The following is a 20,783-nucleotide window of genomic DNA, read 5'->3' as shown; positions in this document are numbered from 1 at the left end:
TCTTTCCTATGTGAAGCGGGATGCCTCTGCTGCCCCTAGCAGGCCCTCTACTTCCCCTCCTGGCCCTCCACAGCTTATCCCAAGACCCTGGGGCTGCAGAGCAGTCCAAAGGCAAAGAGGCTGAGTGGAGGCTCTACAGCAGGCAGAGGGAACTGGCAGAATGATGGCCCCAGGTGGGGGGGGGGGGCTGAGCGGGAGCCAGTGGACAGGAGAGAGCTGGTGCAGCTGGTAGGGTAGAGGAGGGGATAAAGGAGGAGGAAGAGAAGGAAGAGGGCCCTTGGCTGGAAGAACAGCCGGCTGTGGTCTGCACCCTGGGGTGGGGAAGGATGAACCCCTTCTTTCCTCTGGGACCCCTGGACTGAGGCCTGGATCACCTTCACCCGGGCCCAGGAACTTGTGAGCCAGGGCTGTCTGGATGGCACCAAAGATGTCTTTCCACGCCATAACTGGGAAGGCGAACCCCAACACAGAAACTGTTCGAATATTTATTTATTTATTTATTTATTTATTTATTTATTTATTTATTTATTTATTTATTTATTTATTTATTTATATCCCACCTATCTGGTCGATATGACCATATAATTGTGCACCATAGCATGTGTGTATTTGTGTATAGAAGAATGACTGAGATGTGTTATGTACATGGTAGAACAGAGTAACCAATCAGATTCTGCCTGTTCTGTTTGTCTGTTAGCATGAGGCTTTTCTGTTGAGAAGCAGTTTTTTTTTCCAGTTATGCTGTCTGATGTTGGTATGTTACAAAAGAAAGCTGTTATGAAACAAGTCTGTCAAGCACACAATCTATACCAAGTAAATATTCTTAAAGGAAACAGTAAACCTTTTTGAAATTTTTCCATGGCTAATAGAATACAATTTCAACTTCTGACACACACAAGTTCCTATATGTATACTAATATAGAATCTATTCATGATTTGTTATATATAAATTCCAGAAATTTCCACAGAAACAGTGCTGGAGGTGTGGCTGGTGCAGCTGGCCCAGGCGCATGAGAAGCAGCTGTGGCAAAGAGGTAACCCTAAGTGAAGAACACCTGGCAGCTAGGACTGGTGACTAACTCTGTTCCAGCTGTGGACTCTGGAAAACTGGGGCCAGAGACTTCAGCCCCAGCCCCACTGGGACGGATTGCCAGAAAGAAGGTACAGGATGGGAACAGAAGTCCAAATAAAGTCTGTTGCACTTAAAACTCTGCCTGGTGAGAGGAAAGGAAGCCATGGTGGAAAACTCAGTGGGAGGCACAGGGGGAAAAGGGGGCAGCAAGAATCACACTGTGCAAAATTGGTCAGAAAGGGAATTAAGTCACACAGAGTGACTCTTGACACACACATTCCCCTAGGAACTGGTGAAAAATGGTGTGTGAGCATGAGAAAAATAAGACTGGGATCTTATTTTCACAGGAATGCTCAGTATAGGGACAAGTCTCAGCAAAAAGGCCTGGCATATAGAGCCACAAAGAATAACAATTTTCTTTTCTTGTTAAGTATTCTTCGCATCTCTGTGCAACCCCTAAGGTAAAGGTAAAGGTTCCCTTTGGCAATTTTGTCCAGTCGTGTCCGACTCTAGGCAGCGGTGCTCATCTCTGTTTCCAACCCACAGAGCTAGTGTTTGTCCACAGACAATCCTCCGTGGTCACGTTGCCAGCGTGACTAGACACGGAACACCGTTTACCTTCCCACCGAGGTGGTACCTATTTATCTACTTGCATTTTTGCATTTTGCCTGCTTTCGAACCACTAGGTTGGCAGGAGCTGGGACAAGTGATGGGGGCTCACTCCGCTGCGTGGATTTGATCTTACGACTGTAGGTCTTCTGACCTTGCAGCACAGAGGCTTCAGGGTTAAAAAATAAGTGTAGCATTACAGTAACTAACAGTAAGAAGTCTGCATAGTTTGGTGTTTAGAAGCAAAGCACTGAGTGTTATTCAGAACTTGAGTTGCATACCAAGAAATGGCTTCAGATTGGGTTTAAAGGTTCTGATTTATGCTCCTAATAAGCCAATCTAACTTCTCTTTCCTTAATCTTTGATAAATGAAATGCATTGGGTGGGAGGCTGCACTTCAATTTATTTTTGTTTGAGAACTTGTTAATAACGACTCTGACGGTGCTCCACATGCACAAGTGATGTGCGGGGTGCTGGGAGCCTGTGTTCTCTTAATGAGCTGGCGTGCAATTTGTTTAAAAGACAAATCTTGTCCCTTCTTCTTTTGAGACAGGGTGCTTAATTTAAAATGCTGAATCAAAACTAAATGTTACTTTCCTCAGCCTTGCGTTCATTTCATTACATAACTTTGCAATGGTGGCGAATACAAATGGTCACTTGCCCGCTTTCTGTTTATTTTATTTTGAAGAACAAGCAAGACTTGCCCCATCTGTCTGTCTAGCTGGACTAGGAAAATACAAAGGAAAAATGTGAGTACGTGAGAAATATAATCCCATATAATCATGAATTGTAGGATCATGGCTCTTGCATTAACCTGTTTTCCTATTTCTATCAACAACATTGGTTTAAATAAATCACCTCTTCTACTGATGAAGGTTGTAGCATAAAGACTGCAGTCCTGCAGATGTATTTCTTTGACCTGAATGGCAATTACTCTCCATTCAAACTGCTTGAATATGGGAAGGTTTTCAAAAGTAGCCTTTTCCAGCATTCAGGATGTGACAATTGTCCTCCCCTGGTATTGATCCTATATCATTCCTTCAGGTCAGGTCAGCGGAGTTACTGCTAGAATATATAAAAATGTATCATTGTGCATGAAATGTGAATCTGTAACACTCATGAAACCTATTCCTGATTCAGGTGTAGTACACATTTTCAAGAGCATAAGGGCTAGAAACATGCTTCCTTCTAAAAAAAATTGAGCATCTCAACAAACTGAATTATGGGTTGAAAACTACATTTCTACATCAATATCCAATATACTGAGAATGACATCCAATAATTTCAAAGCATACGGAGCAGTAATATTATTGAAGCTTAGCATAGTTGGAAGCATTCACTGTTGAGATGACATATTGGTAAAATCATTGGTTTTTGGGCTTCAGGAACCAAATTAGCAGCCATTGGCAATTGTTTTAAATTGAAAACTGAAGATTTGGAACAACTCCAGTTTAGCAGGGGAAGGAGGATGACTTGACTTAGCTCCATATTCTTTTAATTTCTTCCCTTAATATTTGGTAGTTTGCAATTTTTGTACTTTCTGTACGTTTGTGGTTGCTTGTAAATGGAACTTTTACAAAGTATGTTTTCCCATTGTTTTTTTATCCAGAAGTATTATATCCAAGTTCCTAAAATCAACTGTTTTACCCATGATAACTTGCTTGTCCCAGGATGGGATTCCAGTTTTGAAAACTGGCTGTAATTTATAATATGGCATGATCCATAAGATTTAGCTGCCTGCTGAAAAATTATTTTTGCTACTTGCTGATGCCTGCCCATATAATCTGTTGATGCTAGCTTGGGGCATCCATCTACTGAATTATAGAATGAATTGTTTCTTTGGATTCGTAACAGGCCCTACATATAACACTTGCAACCTGTTTCATAATTATTTTCAGATAGTATCTAGTGTAAATAACTTGATCTTAAATTACAGATATGAATCCCTGAAAACGGCCTAATTTGTGCTGTTGCTTATCAACATTATTGTCTGGGAGCTGTAATACTGTTAATCCTTTCCTTTATCATTTTCTTCTGTTCTCTGATAAGGTGGAACTGTGCTCTCATGGAAGTCATTTCAAAGTTTGACTATGAAGCCCACATAGATTCCTGAAGTCAACAAGTACATGCCTGCCAATGCTGTGTGACAAATAAAGATGCTCCATACATGATTTTCCCCTTCATGGATTGCTGCCTTGTTGTGGTGAAGGGGCTTGAGTAATTCAGAGAAACTATGGGCTATGCTGTGCAAAGACACCCAAGATGGACAGCTCATACTGGAGAGTTCTGACTAAACACAATCCACCTGGAGCAGGAACTGGCAAGCCACTCCAGTATCTTTGCCAAGAAAACCCCATGAATAGAAACAAAAGGCTAAAAGATATGACGCTGGAAGATGGGCCCCTCAGGTCGGAAGGCATCCAGCATGCTACTGAGGAAGAGAGGAGGACAAGAAGAAGTAGCTCCAGAGCTAATGAAGTGGTTGGGCCAAAGCTGAAAGGACGCTCAGCTGCGGATGCTCCTAGAAATGAAAGGAAAGTCTGATGCTGCAAAGAAAAATACTGCATAGGAACCTGGAATGTGAGATCTATAAACCTTGGTAAGCTGGATGTGGTCAAACAGGAGATGGCAAGAATAAACATTGACATCCTGGGCGTCAGTGAACTAAAATGGACGGGAATTGGCGAATTCAATTCAGATGAGTATCATATCTACTACTGTAGGCAAGAATCCCGTAGAAGGAATGGAGTAGCCCTCATAGTCAGCAAAAGGGTGGGAAAACTGTACTGTGATACAATCTCAAAAATGATAGAATGATTTCAATACGAATCCAAGGCAGACCTTTCAACATCACAGTAATCCAAGTTTATGCACCAACCACCACTGCTGAAGAGGCTGAAATTGACTGATTCTATGAAGACTTACAACTCCTTCTAGAACTGACACCAAAGAAAGATGTTCTTCTCATTCTAGGGGATTGGAATGATAAAGTAGGGAGTCAAGAGATAAAAGGAACAACAGGTAAGTTTGGCCTTGGCGTTCAAAACGAAGCAGAGTAAAGGCTAATAGACTTTTGTCAAGAGAACAAGCTGGTCATCACAAACACTCTTTTCCAATAACACAAGAGACAATTCTACACATGGAAATCACCAGATGGGCAATACCGAAATAAAATTGATTATATTCTCTGCAGCCAAAGATGGAGAAGCTCTATACAGTCAGCAAAAAGACCTGGAGCTAATTGTGGCTCTGATCATCAGGTTCTTATAGCAAAACTCAAGCTTAAATTGAAGAAACTAGGAAAACCACTGGGCTAGTCAAGTATGATCTAAACCAAATCCCTTTTGAATACACAGTGGAAGTGAAGAACAGATTTAAGGAACTAGATTTGGTGGACAGAGTGCCTGAAGAACTATGGATTGAGGCTCGTAACATTGTCCAGGAGGCAGCAACAAAACAATCCCAAAGAAAAGGAAATGCAAGAAAAAAAAGTGGCTGTCCAACGAGATCTTACAAATAGCAGAGAAGAGAAGGGAAACAAAATGCAATGGAGATAGGGAAAGTTACAGAAAATTGAATACAGACTTCCAAAGAATAGCATGGAGAGGCAAGAGGGCCTTCTTAAATGAGTAGTGCAAAGATATAGAGGAACATAATAGAAAGGGAAAAATCAGAGATCTGTTTAAGAAAATTGGAGATATTAAAGGAACATTTTGTACAAAGATAGACATGATAAAGGACAAAAATGATAGGGACCTAACAGAAGCAGAAGGCATCAAGAAGAAGTGGCAAGAATGCACAGAGGAGTTATACCAGAAAGATCTGGATGTCCCAGACAACCCAGATAGTGTGGTTGCTGACCTTGAGCCAGACATCCTGGAGAGTGAAGTCAAGTGGGCCTTAGAAAGCATGGCTAACAACAAGGCCAGTGGAGGTGATGGCATTCCAGTTGAACTACTTAAAATCTTAAAGGTGCTACACTCAATATGCCAGCAAGTATGGAAAACTCAGCAGTGGCCAGAGGATTGGAAAAGATCAGTCTACATCCCAATCTCAAAGAAGGGCAGTGCCAAAGAATGCTCCAACTACCGTAGAATTGCACTTATTTCACATGCTAGCAAGGTTATGCTCAAAATCCTACAGTGTAGGCTTCAGCAGTATGTGAACTGAGAACTCCCAAAAGTAGAAGCTGGATTTCGAAAGGGCAGAGGAACTTGAGACCAAATTACTAACATGCGCTGGATTATGGAGAAAGCCAGAGAGTTCCAGAAAAACATCTCCTTCTGCTTCATTGACTATGCAAAAGCCATTGACTGTGTGGACCACAACAAACTATAGCAAGTTCTTAAAGAAATGAGAGTGCCTGACCACCTTATCTACCTCCTGAGAAATCTATATATGGGACAGGAAGCAATAGTTAGAACTGGATATGGAACAACAGATTGGTTCAAAATTGGGAAAGGACTACGACAAGGCTGTACATTGTCCCCCGGCTTATTTAACTTATATGCAGAAAACATCATGTGAAAGGCTGGACTGGAGGAATCCCAGGACGGAATTAAGATTGCCGAAAGAAATATCAACAACCCCCGATATGCAGATGATTCCACTCTGATGGTAGAAAGTGAGGAGGAATTAAAGAACCTCTTAATGAGGGTGAAAGAGGAGAGTGCAAAAAATGGTCTGAAGCTCAACATCAGAAAAACTAAGATCATGGCCACTGGTCCCATCACCTCCTGGGAAATAAAAGGAGAGGATATGTAGGCAGTGAGAGATTTTACTTTCTTGGGCCCCATGATTACTGCAGATGGTGACAGCAGCCACGAAATTAAAAGACGCCTGCTGCTTAGGAGGAAAGCGATGAAAAACCTAGACAGCATCTTAAAAAGCAGAGACATCACCTTGCCGACAAAGCTCCACATAGTCAAAGCTATGGTTTTTCCAGTAACAATGTATGGAAGTGAGAGCTGCACCATAAAGAAGGCTGACCGCCGAAGAATTGATGCTTTTGAATTGTGGTGCTGGAGGAGACTCTTGAGAGTCCCCTGGACTGCAAGGAGATCAAACGTATCCATTCTGAAGGAAATCAAGCCTGAGTGCTCACTGGAAGGACAGATCCTGAAGTTGAGGCTCCAATACTACATCTCACGAGAAGAGTAGACTCCCTAGAAAAGACCCTGATGTTGGGAAAATGTGAAGGCAAGAGGAGAAGGGGATGACAGAGGATGAGATGGTAGGACAGTGTCATTGAACATGAATTTGACTCAACTCTGGGAGGCAGTGGAAGACAGGAGGGCCTGGCATGCTCTGGTCCATGTGGTCACGAAGAGTCAGACACGACTTAACAACTAAACAACAACATACATAATTTTGGCTTATGGCACCAGTATTTCAACGGAAGGAACTGGGTTTTCCTAGTCAAACAGACAAGATCACTGTACCTCCAGTCCACAGTTCCAAAGGAATATGTTAATACTGGAGTTGTCCAGCAAATGATAGCAGTATTTTTCCCTTTCCCATCAAGTTTTATTTTGAGTACTGCCTTCACTCTATCAAAATACTTGTTCCTGAATAATAAATGATTTTGGTTTATATTGAGATTTTCATGGATACCTTGATATTTATAAGTTTTCTGGCTTTCTAAGCCTTGAATAAACTGTTCATTAGTGAGGTCATCGTTACTGTTCCCTAAAAAGTTTGCCTTTTTTGATGTGGATAATAGCATATTTATCAACACCAAAATTCATGTTGACATCTATACTGTAAAACTCAATGATGTTTAAGAGACTATTTAATTTATCAGAACAGTTTGCAAAAATATTGCCTATGTACATAAAGAATAAAAGTTAACTATTTCTATCAAAAGCTATGGAGCCTTTCCACTCCAAGGGTTCCAATTTTGTGTTTTTGTATGTGTTTTTCCATTCCTTGACATATATCCTTATATCTTAGTTCACAGAGGTGCATAGGTAGTATTTATTTATTTACTCATTCATTCATTCATTCATTCATTCATTCATTCATTCATTCATTCATTCATTCATATCTATTACCATGTCCTCTAGACACCTCTCTCCTTTCTAACTTGGCAGGTGAACTCAGCGAACCAGTTTCCCCACGTATTGATCCTTCTAATACAGGATCAGATCTTACCAAATTTCAGAGAGTTGGGTCTGATTCAGTAGATATTAAATTCTACTGACGTAGTGGGAACCATTCATCTCCTCCCCTAGAAATCAAGGGGCTTAACATTCCTTGAAATGTGTTTTGTGTTGTATGTGATCAGTTATATGGATTTATTTTAAAAATGGGAATGAGTCCTGAAGGAGTCTCTCTACTTAAAAACCACCTACAGAGAATAACGCCTTATAAGAGTGTGAGGATAGGAGCTGGAGTGAGCAGTCCCCTCACGAATATGATATAAAATATGACCAAAAACCCGCGGAAGGAGGAAAGGAAAAAGAAATTAAAGAGATAGAGGAACATTCAGCAGAAGCGTGCGAGGAGGAGGAGGAAAAAGACAGCCGCGCGGGAGAAATAGAGAGAGCTCGAGGAGAGAGGGAGGGCGCGAGGAGAAAAGTTCCATTAAGACAATAAGAAAGGGCGAACAGGGAGGAGAGGAGACGAAGTGAGGAAAGGGAGTGAGTAGATGTTTTCTTAACAACAGAAATAGGAAAGGTGTCAACCAAGACCGAAAAAGTGAGCGTATTCACAGAGGAAGAAATTAAAGAACCGGAGGAGTTCGGTCATGTCTTCCCTGCGCCTCGGAAAAGACCTGTTGAGACGGTAGACGGTAGACGATCCGGTAGAGGGGACTTCTGCCAAAGTAACCTACAGACCAATCATCCCGGGTTTAAGGCCCATAGAATGGACCCTCCTAGTGTATCCCAGGGTGCTCAGTCCAGAGGGACCAAACCCCTTGCCCACGGGAGACCCGAAGATGAGGAGAGTTACCCACAACAGTAGAGTGGGCTCGACACCCGTGTTGCAGGACTCCGTGTGTGGGACGCGACCCCCGCATGAGAGAAACATCCAAGAAAGTTTAAGAGAAAGAAACCTATTATTAAAAGATGTTGACGAACGTTCATTGTTCTGGTTATGGGAGGAATCTCCCCCACAGTTATCTGTTTGCTCTTCTAGTGAATTTGACAAAAGAGACTCTGTTGAAGTAAATAATAAAAATACTTTATTTCATGAATCAGTTGTCTCGGTTTCATCCTTAGATCAGGAACAGCCTAACTCGAACCCAGAACATCATCACAAAGAGAAATGGAATGGAATGGATATCGATTGAAAAAGTAGACCATCTTCATTGTCTAATGCTAAAAGCTGTTTAGCTATTTAGTATTTGCATCTATCACAGTGGGCACCATTGATCCCGGAGAGTGAACTTGTCTTGATTGCTTGACATGGAAGATCAATTTCACCCTTTAATGGATACCCCTTGGTTGACTGACTAGGGCAAGGTAGGGGTGGTGGATAAAATGTACAATCAATTAAAACTGATTATGAGAGTTCAAAAACTCTGCCTTGGGTTTGTTTACTGCTCATTGCTAGTTCAGTCGAAAATGAAATTCACTGACGAGTCTTTTTTCTTCTCCTGGATTATCCAGGAACACATACTGCATACAATGAGAACTCTGAGGAATAGGGGCCAGAGCCAGTTTTCAAGCAAATCAGCTCAAAGAGGGGCCAGCATATTGAAAACAGATCAATTGCAGATGTGCAATTCCAGTAATGCTTATTCTAAAGTAAATCTTTCTGATTTCACAAAATGTCTGGTATGCCTGAGATCCTGTTGCAGGGCTCTACCTGTGCAATAGGAATGATGTCACTGGCAGTGGCAGAGTGCTGCTGGTTAAGTTTCCTCTTTCAGTTTCAGGGTGTGCATGGGTCATACACAACATGATGTTTGCACCCCAAAATCACAAAAGGAAGCCTATAATTAGCAGCAATTTGTCACTGTTGATTGACGTAATTCCAGTTCTGCAGGCAAAGGCCACCCAACAGGATTTTGCCACTTAATGTGTTTAAGAATGTAACTTAATATAATAAACAAAATAATTACAGGATGGTGAAGGGTGATGAATATAAAGAAGGCCTCAGCTTCACATAGAGATGGAGTTTAGAATACTACTAGTGTTTCTGTGATGTGAATGTTAATCATTTGTTGTGTGTGGATGTGATCCATCTAAAGTTAAGCAGAATCAAGACCCACTGATTTCACTGAGGGGGGAACTAGATACATTGTGCTCCCCTCTGGAATGTTAAATAGTCATATTTTGAGCTATTCTTCATAGGTATGAGGAAAAAATCAAAATAAGTAACCTAAACTGCCCATCTGAATTCTGATAAAATTATCCCTAATGCTGCTCTAAATTCTGTGGGACAGTTCTGAGCTCAAAAATTGTACCTAAGTATGTGTATATTAGGAAAAGGGGTATACATAAATGTGTACAATGCACTGCTAGTAGTAAAGGCAACTGTTTTAAGAAACAATTAGCAGATTCATGGCAAAATTGAATGAAATGGATTTTTGACTGAATTCATGTGGAACTGATGTGGATGGGGCATGGGCTGATCTATCCATCCCTAATTTTTCTTCATATTATGGTAATGATAATGAATTTACTATTTTATTGCACCTTAAAACTGCACATTGATTAACATTCTCTGGGCAGTACATTGATTAAAGATTTTTAAATAATAATAATAAAAATAAAATAAACCAATGATTAATCAAGCAACATAAAAAAACCTGGAAAAGGCGAAATATTTATATGATCTGAAGAGAAACCAGAGTAAGTTTGTTTGCAAGGGAAGAAGACAAGGATAAAATTAAACTCATGTCAGGATAGGAAAAAGAGAGGAGGAATGGGTCTTCCAAATTGGCTGCTATACTATAGGGCTGCCTCATTAATGTGGATTAAAGATTAGATCTTATTGAAAAATCAAACACTGTTAAAATTGGAAGGTCATGATTTGAAATGGGGGTGGCATGCCTTTCTTTAGTACAGTAGACTGGATGATTTTAAACAATTCAATAACCATATTTTGAGAAAGTCTTTACTATGTCTTGGACTAAAATTCAAAGACAGATGTATGTTAAAATACCATGTTGGGTAACACCAGTGAAGGCATTTTCTCTTCCAAACTTGAGAGAAAACAAAAAAAATCTTAAGGCATAGAGAAGTACTAAAACCAGATGGGACATCAAAAAACAAAGATGAATTAATGACGCAGGGATTTGATATAGATTGGTGGTCACATTCTCAGTTTCAAGATATGGTAGAGATAAGCAACAAGGTTTTTATGTAGACGATACTCCCTTTGGCAGAGTCTACCTGGATACCAAAGACAAGCATATTAAAGCATTATTGTATATACTTTTTATTGGATTTTGATACCCAGGAGGAGGTGGTTAAGGAATGTACGATAAGGTGGGCACAGAATATTGGGCACAATATAAGTTTGGATCAGTGGGAACACATATGGAAAAACAATATAAAAATCGCTAAGTCAGTAGCTTTTAAAGAAAAAATATATATAATGTTTTATAGATGGTATATGACTCCCACAAAACTAGCCGAAATGGATGTTAAAATGTCAAATCTTTGTTGGAGATGTAAACAAAAAGAAGGTTCTTTTTATCATATGTGGTGGTCAAATAGGAAAGCCCAAAAATATTGGAAAAGAGTTGAAATCATTTTGCAACAGGTTCTAGAGATTCTGACAACAGTAACCTCTGAATTTTTTTCTTCTAAATAGAATCCTGGATTCAATAGATCCAATGGAAAAATATTTAGCCATCCATATCTTGACAGCTGCAAGAATTCTTTTTGCTAAACATTGGAAAGACCTGGAGAATCCATCACAAGAGGAGTTAATAGCAAAAACCCTAGATACGGCGAAAGTGGATAAACTATCAGAATGGCTAGACTCAACAAGAAAGATAAATCATGAAGATTGTTGGCATAAATTTTATGACTGGCTTAGAAATAGAATGCAAATTAATATTTGATAATTGAAAGCCTAAGATTAATCTAGAAATAGAATGTGTATTATAAATAAGCTACACAGAAAACTTAGGTGTCTTTGAAATGTAGTACATAAGAATATGTACATATTGTAAAATTGTTCATGTTGATTTACAACCCTTGTTCAATCCCCTGTCCCCTGTCCCTTCATCCAACCTATAAAATAAAAAATTATATATAAAAACTGGCAGCAGAGAACAAATCCCTATGAAATCAAACTAATGACTGAGTAAGTCTGCAGTTGTTGCAATGGCACTAGTCCAGTTCTTAAAACACTTGATAGGATTAAAGAAGACATTTCAAAGGGTGGTGAAAAGAGCATAATGGAGGGGCCGGGTGAGCCCTTCAGGGATATTCAGTGGATGGGAGGCCACCACCACCACGGCATAGCTACAAGGGAGTGATGGCTCTGAGCTTCACCTCAGCTATCAGCAAAAGGATCTCTTTTTGTTCGGTTAAAGCTAAAGATATCTGAGGTGCTCCTTCTTTCAAGGTGTAACGCACTGTGTTCTGCAAATCACTTCAGAAAAGGCCCTCACAAAGGATCCGGAAAACCCCACATTCTTTCATTTCATAATGTCCCAGATTATTATACGGTAGGGGAAAGAGCCACTCTTTTTTAAAAAACCACATACAAGTTATGATTTGCTTGATATTTCCCATGTGATTTACAAACGCAGGAGGTCTGAATTCCTTTTATGTGTTAAAGATGTCAGGTGTATTCTTTTCCTACTTGTAGTGGTGTAATTTAAGCAACTGTGTTCCTACCGGCTTAGCGTGCTGTAATTTTAAAAACAGCAACCCCTGTTTCTTGCAGTGCACCTCTCCTGATTTAGATCTAAGGAAGAAGAAAGATCTGCCTGCTGAGATCCATCATGCCAAGAACATTTGGACTTCACGTTCTTCACAATGATACAAGTCCGATGAAGTGGTGTTCATCCACGAAAGCCCACGTGTTGTATGGTGATTGTTTAGTGGTCTATGAGGGTATCGCCTAGTCTTGCATTTGTATTTTGTTTGGAATCGGCCACATGGCTCCTCTTTATTTCAGGGGATCAGGAAGTTATACAGTATTGAAGGAGCAGAATGGAGTGCTGATTTGAATTAATGTCTCAAGTCCTTTGACACGTTCTCTCCTCTCCTTTAAAGAATATAATTAAGGATAGTTTTGAAAGTGTACAAGGAAGAGTGTGGGATGTGTGGCCCTCCAGATGCTGTTCAATTTCAGCTCGCCTCATCCTCTCCACTGGCCACCCTGTATAGGGTGGATAGGAGCTAAACTCCAACATTTTCCACCCCTTGTGTACACAGAGTGGGTTTTAAGTGTTGCCACAACTGCACATTTACCTAGAAGGAAGCCTCAGGATGTTTACAGGGGCCTACATCCCAGACTAATTTATAAAGAATTGCTGCCCTACTGTTAATGTGTATCTCTACAGGGTTATGTAGTAGCAAAAGACATCTGGCCTGTTACACAATTTTCCTCACCTCTGTATTTTGCATTTGTTGTTGTTTAGTCGTTTAGTCATGTCCGACTCTTCATGACCCCATGGACCAGAGCACGCCAGGCCCTCCCGTTTTTCACTGTCTCCCGGAATTTGGTCAAAGTAATTAATTTTGCATTTAGTGTGCTTTATTTTGTAATTAGTTGTCAGAAGATAAACACAGAATTAATTTGCAGGTCTAGTCACTTAGGAGACCCTGTTGCTGGAAGGGAAACAGGTCAATCGGAGGAGAAACATATCCCAGTTAAAGGGATACTCAGAAATTCATTGGGGCTTGTTCCCAGGTAAGAGGATACAGGATTACAGCGTTTCTCATTTGTCACACCGTCATTTGCTATGTCCTGAGCCAAAATATGATTGCTATGTACTTCAAATGTTAACAGTTCTTAGGTAAAGGTAACGGTTCCCCTTGACAATTAGTCCAGTCGTGTCTGACTCTAGGGTGCGGTGCTCATCCCCGTTTCCAAGCCGTAGAGCCAGCGTCTGTCCGAAGACAATCTTCCATGGTCACATGGCCAGTGCAACTTAGACACTGAACGCTGTTACCTTCCCACCGAGGTGGTACCTATTTATCTCCTCACATTTTTACATGCTTTACAACTGCTAGGTTGGCAGGAGCTGTTCTTAACAGTTCTTAATTAGCATTAATTAAGTTTGTCTTCATAATCTGAGTTGGATATATTGCAACTGACATATAATGCCTTGGAGAGGTTTTGCTAGAAAGGACCTTTCTGGACTGAGGTTGATGTCAATCGATCCAGTAATAGCCACCAAACCCCAGCCCCACCTTTTCCAGTCAAGATTCTGTAAGTATGTCAGAAGTGGGGTTCATCTACGAATGCCCACGTGTTGTATGGTGATTGTTTAATGGTCTATAAAGGTATCACTAGTCTTGCATTTGTATTTTATTTGGAATTGGCCACATGGCTGTGACCGATTCCAAATAAAGTGAGTGTGTCAGAAGTGGAGAGTTAGGGAGAAGTGTGTTATCAGCCGTGTAACCAGTTGGTCAGTAACAAAGCTAATTAACCAGTTAAGCTCAGTGATGTAATGAGTTAATATTTTTACACAGTATGATTTTTTTACTATATGAAGAACTGTAAGTAAATGGAAATTTTTATTTTACTTTTTAATTATCAGAGTCTCTGAGTGAAAGTATTGAGACAGTACGTGCTATCTGAGGTGAACTAACAAATAAGGGATGGCCTACTAAGGGAGACATGTGGGTCAATCTGCTTTTTAGGTTCCTGACTGAACCTTTTTTATCTACTGCATAATTACAGGAAGTTTTATTTCATTTCAATTAAGCCACATGAAAATTCCTCACTCATACCCAATTTTAATAGTTCTTAATTAGTATTAATTAATGTTTGTCTTCATAATCTATAGCCTTTGCTACGGCCAGTACTTTTAGAAAGGAATGGCACAACTTCTGTGTTTTAATCTAATTAGATAGTTATATTTAAATGAAAGAATGGCACTTTGGCACTGAAAGCTGTGAGTTAATTTTTGGTTCTGAATAACCATTGACTAATTGGTAGGGTGGGAGTGTTTTGAAAGCAGCTATAACTCTACTTGGAGCACCATGAGGAGACAGCAGGGGGTCTGCTGTCATTTTCCTCACATTCACCCTCCAAAAACATAGTAATTCTGTGACTCTTAAAAGATCGGAAGACAGTGAACATTATTATTGTATTTTCACAGATAAAAGTATTCTTCATTCCTTCTTTGCACCAGTAGAAGGCCTGCATGTTAATGACAAATGCTCTAAAAACATGTGAAATTACAGCAGATAAACATCTCTCTTTTCTTTAAAAAATAAAAAGCTGATTACAAAGTTAAGAAGACAACATTTTTTGTAACATAGCCAACTTTTCTGTTAGAAGGAATTTGATAAGCCTGCGATCCTGTGCATAGTTAACTGGGAGTAAGGCCCATTTAACATATAGGAAAAAAACTTTGCAGTGTGCATAGATGTGATTAATTTATATCCCGCCTAGAGTGATCTTAACTGACTAGATAGGCGGGATATAAATAAAATAAATAAATAGATGTGATTGCACTGGAAAGTTGCACTCCTATATTCTTATTGAAGCCTTACTGGCTTCAGTAGAAATAGTATAGGTCTCACTGAATTCCATGGAGATTGTGAGAAAATATATAAGGGTCTACATAAACCACCCAGAATACTGCTTTGCACTAATGGGGCAATAAATAAATGAAATAAATAAATGATGATGCTGTCAGAAATGCAGCTGCATACAAAGACCACCAAATGTTCTCACAGCATTTGCAATCATTTAAACGCATCATGCACACTGTTTTCAATTGGTTCCTAAGTGTGAAGTCATGTTTACTTGAGAATGTGTCCAATCAGACACAGTGGAACTTAATTCTAATTAAACAGGCCTTGGCTTGCGCCCTTTATCTGTTTGTTATATTTGTGTCCCACCTTGGGTTCAAGAACCAAACTATGAACAAAAAACCCCTCATGAACTGGGCTGGTTCATGGTTCAGTTTGTGGTCCAGTTCAGAGATCCCATTTTGCTAAAAAGTAATGAAGCTTTGAACTTATTGCTGCCTGGCACTTTGTTTTGCTTTGGCAAAATAGATGCCCCACCCCTTCCCACTGCCCCGGTGCCGCCCTTCCTGGTCCTGCCTCTTCCTCCTCTTGGTCCTCTGCCGCTCCCATCTTTAGAGGCAGCGTCCTGGCTTTCCTTCCCTTCAGCGTATGCACATGCCTATCAGCTGGCAGGCGTCCACATGCGTAGGGACAGCCGGTCCAGCTCCCGGAGGGGTAGTTGGGCTGCTGTCTTTAAAGGTGGCAGTGGCAGAGCATGAAGAGGAGGTGGTGGCAGGACCAGGTAGGGAGGCAATGGGGGGAAGGAGGGGGGACGGGCGGGCAGCAGAGGGGGTGGAGGTGTTAGTTTCCCCTCCCCCATCCATGACCCGGAAAAACAAGCAAACCACAAACCACCGAGATTCATCATTTTTCCGGTTTGTGCCCATCTCTAGTCAAGACTGCCAAGCGATGGTTCTCCTCCTCTCGCTTTAACTTGCTAACAGCAGGTAGGGCATGTTGAGTGACAGTGACAAACTCATCCAACCGGCAATCTCCGAAAGATCATAGACATTCATGGCTAAAGGGGAACACAACCTGGGAGGTCCCAGAGCTAGGGGTACCACTCTGACCCACCCTGCCACATAGGCAATCTTTGGAGTTCCAGCTTTGTTTGCTCTAATTGGTGTATCACTTCTAAGGCCATGCTGCAAATTAGCCGTTATGATAAAGAACACATTATTACGACGACATAAGGTGTTTCTGCTTTCTAGTGAGGAGGCCTGTCATCTAGTCATTAAAATTCATTCCCATATGGTACAATTCTATCTTACACAGTCTTGCAGTATATTGACATAAAAGTATTGCTTCAATCATATTACTCCTCCTTTTATTCGCATTTATATGCAGTAATGAAAGCCACACTATTAATAGGAGGGGGAAGGAGATGGTAGAATTACGGACAAATAGAAAAAGAGTTTGTAATTCAAGGATAGGTGACATTTTTCCCCCTTCTCCTAGCAACGGTTTCAAAATGTGAGGAGCCTGTGGGAGTCTTGTTACAGAATGTGTACATTTTCACTTCCCCCTTAGCAAAATCTTGTAAACCATTCAGAAAGATGAATGAAACAGTGGAAAGGACATGGCACCAAAATCCAGGTAACTCACATTCATCTTTTATTTTTGTAGCTGTTAGCGATAGAATTATATGTCAGGTTGAATGCTATTTAATTTTACACTTAGTGTACTATATACAGTAGAACCCCTTTATACACAGGGGATTGGTTCCAAGCCCACCACCAGCATGCTGAAAACTATGGATAATAGTGAATGCTATATGTAGCATTCCATGGGGATGCTGCATATAGCATCTATGGGGTCACAAAGAGTTGGACACGACTTAACGACTAAACAACCACAACAACATATGTAGAATGGTAGAAGGGGAAAAATATTTTCACCATGTGTTATCAGAATGGGCCATTAGAGGGAGCCAGAAACCATGCCATGCGTTCTTCAATTACATAGAAGGAGTTTCTGGCTCCCTCTAGTAGCCAGTTCTGGGAAATACATTGTGAAAATACATATTTCTAGGTTTTTTTTCTTTTAATATTTTAAAAACTTTCAGACTGGATAAGTGAAACCATGGATACTGATCCCATGGATACAGGGGTTCTACTGTAATTGCATGCCATCAATTCCAACTAATGACGACCCATTTCACACTTTTCTTGGCATAAGGTTCTTAGAAGTGGTTTACCATTCTTTTCTTCTGGGGGGTGCTCTTGGACAGTGCAGCTTGCCCAAGGCTATGCAGGTTGGCTGTTCTCCCAAGTTCTTGTTGTACAGCCAGGTGCTCCAACTCAGTGAGCATTCCAGCCAGCTAGTTACACAGGTAATTGGAGCAAAATGCTACCAAGTCCAATAAGATTTAGTTCTGAATAAACATGCATACGTTCGAAGAGCATCTTCATTACCATGTATAGTTTCATGTCCAGAGAAGAAGACCCTTAGTGGAAATTCACAAGCACAGAGAATGTGAGGCCTTCTTAATGTTGCTGGACCACAACTGCTGTCACCATAACCCTTAGTTTTGGTGACAGCAGTTGTAAACATCACTACTCACAGAAATGGAATCATCACTACTCGCACTTTGGCCTGTTAAAGGCTCTAGACTTATCTTGATCTTTTATTGTTTTATTAAAGTTTTTACTTTAAGTTTTTAAATTTTTAAAAAGTTTTTACCATTAGGCTTTTGGGGGTCAATTCAGTCTGTTTGACTGGGATTGGTCAACTTTTATTAAGCTCCAAAAAAAGTAGAAAGGTTTTCATTAGCGGTGGTGTCTGAGGTCATGGAATCCTAAAACCTATGGAGGGCCATAGGTTTCCCTCCCCAGTGTATAGGGAGGTTGCCTCCTGTGGACAGAGCACCTGAGAGATGGTAAGGATGGCATCTTGAGGGAGACAGGTCCCGTCTCCATTGTGATGGCAGTGGGAAATATTTTCACTATCTGCAAAATCTAAGTTGAGCATTGTAATTAGCCAAGATGGAAGGATGATTCGTGCACTCACCTAGCACATGAGAAGCCATGGTTACCGAATGAACCTACGAGAATTGCTGATTAATGCCTGGAATTTTCCCTTCAGCATGACATCTATGCCGAGAGCCTTTAACAGGCCAAAGTGGTCTAGGAGGAATTCTGTGAGTAATGATGATTATGACTTACCACTGCAAAACAAAAACAAAAACCCCAACCTGATTGATTTATTGGTTCTGGTAGTACCACTGAAACATAATTATTTCTGCTGGGCAACCTTCATTTGCTGAGCTGATTGCTTGCTAATAGTCAGAGATGACTGTGTACCCTTCTTTTGGTTCTATGGGGATATTTTCTAAACAGGCACCTCAAGCCCAATAAACTTTCCAAAGTCTTGGAATTTTAAATCAAACAAATATACGAAACCCGTCTACATTGGATGCCCCCCCCCTCTCTGTCCCCTACTGTCACATCATGGATTCTATGCTTGGACGAGATGTGAGAACAGAGGACTCCCACAGAAAACAAAGTCCCTGAAAGTCTCTCTAATCCAAATGTGACAGACATCCAATCTCAAAATGGGTCTTAGAGATAGAGATGTCTAGGATAAAACTGCTTCGTCGCAATTTGTCATTCGTCAAAGTTGATGAATGGATGAATTGACGAAGCACCAGATTTTAGAGATTTGTTGTTAAAACACAATGTCTCTCTGAACAGCTAATTGACGGAACACTGACAAGCAGGCTGGGTGTGGGAACCGAATCCGTGGTTTGCCTTCCCACAACCAGCCAGCTTGTCAGTGTCCCAACAATCAGGCAAACCCCTTTTCCATTCCCACAGCCAGCCTGCATGAAAGGATGAATAAAAATGGGTAAATATCCATCCCTTCATATTTGTTGTGATCTCTGGACCTGATGAATATGAAGGGATGAATATTCCACAAATCAGTGATATTTCATGAATATTTAAACTCATTTTTAAAATTCGTCCCCATGTCTAATCCTGGCCTCAGAGTCTTCCCCACCTACAAGGGTGTAATGCTCATAGAAAGTTATTCTGGAAAAAATCTTCAAGGCCCTAAAATAATATACAGGTGAATATAAAATCCATTATTGCCAATATTTGTCCTTTCTTTGCTACTTATGGGCACTCAGTTGAAATTCTGTTACCTCAATCAAGGTGGTAAAGACTTACTGTAAATCCTTCTCCCGTGAAGCAAAAGTTCCTCTCCCATACATCTCATTACATCTCTCTCTTTCTCTCCTAACTGAAATGTCACAGCCATAGATGCTTACCAAGAATTTCCCACCCAAAATGTTTCACAGCGAAGTCAGCCTTTAAAGAACATTTTAAAAAGAAAAAAAAATCACACTGGAGAGAAACTGTATAAATGCGCAGAATGTGGGCAAAGATTTGTCCAGAGTTCATATCTTGGAAAACACAAACGGATCCAGTCAGGGGAGAATCTCTATGAATGCAAAGAGTGTGGAGAAAGCTTCTGTGGCAAAGTGCAGCGCATCAGACATCAACAAATGCACAGAAGGGAAACCTTTGAAAAGTGCACAAAATAATTTTTTTCTGCCCCAGATCAGACCTTAAACTGCATCAATGCATCCATAGGGGAAGAGAGCATAAGAGGTTCTGCTGATGAATCAAGCTTTTGTGAACACCTGTAGGCACAGAGGAAAGACAGTCTGTTGTGGCTTTGACTCTGTTACTGCCCTCTGCTCTGCAGAAATCATCTCAAAGGATCTATCTATAAAGGCCACATTTCTAATAGTAGTTTACAACAATAAATAGACCAACTAGGACCGTGCTTTAGGTGAACTGTTAGGTCTGGGAGGACAGTTACAGAAGCAGGATATTATAAGTGGTACTCGCAGCCTCATGTTCTGTGATTCCTTGGCTGTATTAATTGATTTTTTAAAATTTATTTGAATGGGTTCAGCATGATGCTGATGTCATCATTTATGAAAATTACCTTGAAACCAAGATGAATTCTCATTTTTGAATGAGGTCTCTTTCAATAAGCAGTCTGAATTTCTCGTCCACTGGGATGAACTGAAGAGTCCATGGGGGTGATGTCTCTTAGGAAGAGGAATGTGTGGCCTTCCAGAATTTGGTGGACTGCAACTCTTATCAGCTTTTGCTGGCACAGACAATGGTGAGAGATGCAGAACATTGTGATGCAACACTGGCCATAGGGGAGTTAAGTTCTCTTACCGACCACTGGAAAAGCAAGTTTATTCAGCTACTGGAAGGTTTGCAGAGAAGAGAATTTGTTCCCAGGACTGTGGATTTTGAGCAGAAGCTAAGTGGAGAAGGAGGTGGAGTGGGTGGTATTGGAATTTTTGCAATCTCGCATGCTGCCTCTAGTAGGTGTGACCTATAGAAGCAGCTTTCTAGGTAACTGTCAATCTATTCAACACTAACCAATCATTTCTTCCCACCTCTGAATTCAAA

General features: G+C 40.6%; 1 long non-coding RNA gene across 2 annotated transcripts; it reads left to right on the top strand.

Annotated features, from left to right (window-relative positions):
• Positions 1 to 432: 432 nt before the first annotated feature.
• Positions 433 to 15,048, top strand: LOC144589308 (uncharacterized). 2 transcript variants are annotated; one of them, XR_013545362.1, is made up of 3 exons: positions 433 to 1,161; positions 2,370 to 2,430; positions 11,450 to 15,048. It is a non-coding gene; the product is annotated as an uncharacterized LOC144589308 (long non-coding RNA). The 2 variants fall into 2 exon arrangements; XR_013545361.1 differs by lacking the exon at positions 11,450 to 15,048 and adding an exon at positions 3,731 to 6,788.
• Positions 15,049 to 20,783: the final 5,735 nt, after the last annotated feature.

This window comes from Pogona vitticeps, chromosome 1, assembly GCF_051106095.1.
Source record: "Pogona vitticeps strain Pit_001003342236 chromosome 1, PviZW2.1, whole genome shotgun sequence".
Classification (NCBI taxonomy): domain Eukaryota; kingdom Metazoa; phylum Chordata; class Lepidosauria; order Squamata; family Agamidae; genus Pogona; species Pogona vitticeps.
Note: the sequence above shows the minus strand (reverse complement) of the source record. Positions and strands in the feature narration are given on the sequence as shown.